The following is a 3,134-nucleotide window of genomic DNA, read 5'->3' as shown; positions in this document are numbered from 1 at the left end:
TTTTTATCCATTCCTTTGTTAAAGGGCGCATTAGGCTGGTTTCATAGATTAGCTGTTGTGAATTGCTGTCAAACTGATGTGCCTCTGTCCCTGTAGTATGCTGATTTTAAGTCCTTTGGATGTATACCAAGGAGTGGGATAACTGGGTCAAATGGTGTTTCCATTCCATGTGTTCTGAGGACTCTCCATACTGCTTTCCAGAATGGTTGCACCAAATTGCAGTGCTGCCAGCAAAATATGAATGTACCTTTCCCCCCACATCCTCACCAACATTTGTTGTTACTTGTATTCATGATAATTGCCATTCTGACTGGAGCAGGAGGGAATCTCAAGAGAGGTGAAAGACCTCTCTTGTATGTATTTTGGTAATATGGTCATTTTGACAATATTAATTCTGCATGTCCAAGAACATGGGAGAACTTTCCATCTTCTAAGGTGTTCTTCAATTATTTTCTTATTGTCCTGTAGCTTTCATTGTAGAGGTCTAATGTATATGTATATGCATATACTTGGGAATCTCTCTCTATTTTTTGAAGATAGTTTTCCTAGTGCCTCTTTCAATTGATTCATCATTTATGTATAAGACTGCAATTGATTTGTGGGTGTTGATTTTATATCCTGCTCCTTTGCTGAATTCATTTATGAGTCCTAGAAGTCTTCTGGTAGAGTTCTTTGGGTCTTCTATGCATAGAATCATGTCCTCAGCAAATAAGGATACTTTGAGTTTTTCTTTTCCCATTGGGAGAGAAGATACAAATTCTTGTAAGCTCCTGTTTTTAACTATCTCTTAAAAGTGACCCATTCGGGTGGGTGTGTAAGGGTATATTATTGTTATTTTCCTGAATGAGCAATGATATTGAGTTCCTTTCTTATTTCTTTTGGTCATGTAGAAATGTTGTTGGAGAGATGCTGATCAGTGTCTTTCCACCTTCCTTTTCTTTTTCTTTTTTGTTATCAGGGATTGAACCCAGGGTGCTTTACCACTGAGCCTCATCCCCAGCCCTTTTTATGTTTTAAATTTTGAGATAGGGTCTCACTAAGTTTCTTAGGGCACTACTGAGTTGCAGAGGCAGGGCTCAAACTTGCCATCCTCCTGCCTCAGCTTCTAGTGTTGCTGGATTTCAGGCCTGGGTCCCCACACCCACCTTGTTTCCCCTCTTTTTTTCATAACCTTTTACTATTAGACTCATTTAGATTTGTGAAAGATAGAGTAGACAGTGCACAGAATTTCTATACACTTTACACCGGGCTTCCCCTAGCCTTTAACATCTTACATTAGAATGATACCTTTGTCCCAAGTAAAGCATAAATGCATTTGCTACTAGGAGTAGGATACACTCAGGAGATAATGGAAGACAAAGAGGGCCTTGCTCAGAGAAGCCACTGACTGTTTGTTATGTGTCCTGAACTAAGGAGGATTGCCTTTGTCCTTTGCACCCAAGATCCAAGAAATATCTTAACTGATCAGGGATATGGAATTTAGAACTGATATAGAAAAACATAATGTCATTTGAAGCAGAACAGTCTAGTTATAAAAGGCAGAAAGAGATTTAAGGACATGCAAAGAAATTTTACATTAAAAAAAAAACAAAAACAGGAACCACACGATGAGGTGGTAAAAATGTGTCTAACTAGACCACGAATCTCCAACACAACACCTGCCCATCAGAATAGACCTAGTTCACTCATTTTGAATATAAAAGCAAATTCCAGCTATAGAAGTTAATCAGACAGAAAAAGATAAGACGGTGCTATTCTGTACCAGGCTGCTTGTAAGCACAAGTGGACAAAGCAATTGGCTGGTAGAAAGAGGAACAACATCCTATGGCTCCACCATCCACTGTTCCTCCCTGAACCAGCCTCTTGGGTGGCCAAAGAGGGTGTGGGGGAGGGCAGAATTCCTGGGAACTGTCCTTTATTGGCTCTTGTGTAAGTCTCTGTAGGACATGAGAATCTCAAAGCCAGACTCAATCCTTGGTCCTTTCCAGGGATGCAGAAGGGGAGGAGAGAGGAGAGAGCTCCATTACCACTCAGATGCAGAATAACCCAGGGACATACCCAAGAGTGCAGCTGGGTTCTGAAGGTCTTTGGGAAAACACCTGACATGGGTCTCAAGGTCAGGAGGATGGGCTTGGGAGGCAGTGTTACAGGGTTGGGGCCTGGTGGGAATCGAGGCCCTGTGAAGACCCCTTCAAACCACCCGTGAGTTTATGGAAGGGAAAGGAAAAGAGAAAGGGAATACTGTCAGGCGAGAGAGGGTGTGGGTCCCCTCAGAGAGGAGAGGGACAGAGTGCCTCTCCTGCATTCCAGGTTTATTGGGGATCCTGAGAGTCCCGCTCAGGTCCACCTCTTCACTTGTGACTGACAGTAGAATGACATCAGACTGGCACGTCCCCTCTGCCATGACAACTCTAGGTCACTTTGGCCCATGCTGACAGTTTCTAAATGGACCCGTGGCCATCAATTTTTACAGATTTTAAGATTAGAGGGAATTATCCTTTACTCCCTGAGTTCTGAGCCTCGCCTGTTGAAAGGGTCAGAAAAGCCTCCCCCTCCAGGGTAACTTGTGCTGCTCTTATGGACTTTACTTCCGGCCTGCATTTCTCCTGCAGGTATGGCAGGTAGTTCGCCGAGAAATTTGACATATCCTGGCCATGAAAGTCAGGCAGGGCTGCAGGGAAATTGCTTCTGGAAAAAGAAAGCCTGCGTGAATCAGCTCAGTGGAGCCTGTGTGTGGCATTATTCCCGTACCCTCGTGTTCCCGCCACTCGTCAGCCCCTAGCAGCCGCCACCCATGGCAGGGCAGGGGCTATATAGATTAACAAGCGAGGAAATGACCTTTCCGTAGGTTCGCGACAGATAAAGACCAGGGACCGAAAACGGGTGAATTTCTGGCGTTTTCCTGTAGCGGGTCTCCACCCGGTTGTCCAGAGCCCGCTGCAGACTTGGCTTCTTGAAGCCAGATGGTTCTCTTCATGGTGACGTCTGTATATTATTGCTTTCCGCGTCACCAGTATGGAGCAAGACTTGTGACCCCAAGCATTGGTAGTTCAATGGTAGAATTCTCGCCTCCCACGCGGGAGACCCGGGTTCGATTCCCGGCCAATGCACGCCTTTTCTTAGCGCAGCTGGGA

At 44.7% G+C, this 3,134-nt stretch overlaps 1 non-coding gene across 1 annotated transcript; it reads left to right on the top strand.

Annotated features, from left to right (window-relative positions):
- The first annotated feature begins 3,039 nt into the window (after nucleotides 1–3,039).
- Trnag-ccc lies at nucleotides 3,040–3,110 on the top strand. The gene has a single exon. It is a non-coding gene; the product is annotated as a tRNA-Gly (tRNA).
- The last annotated feature ends 24 nt before the right edge of the window (nucleotides 3,111–3,134 follow it).

Source organism: Marmota marmota, unplaced genomic scaffold (assembly GCF_001458135.2).
Source record: "Marmota marmota marmota unplaced genomic scaffold, marMar, whole genome shotgun sequence".
Taxonomy (NCBI): Eukaryota; Metazoa; Chordata; class Mammalia; order Rodentia; family Sciuridae; genus Marmota; species Marmota marmota.
Note: the sequence above shows the minus strand (reverse complement) of the source record. Positions and strands in the feature narration are given on the sequence as shown.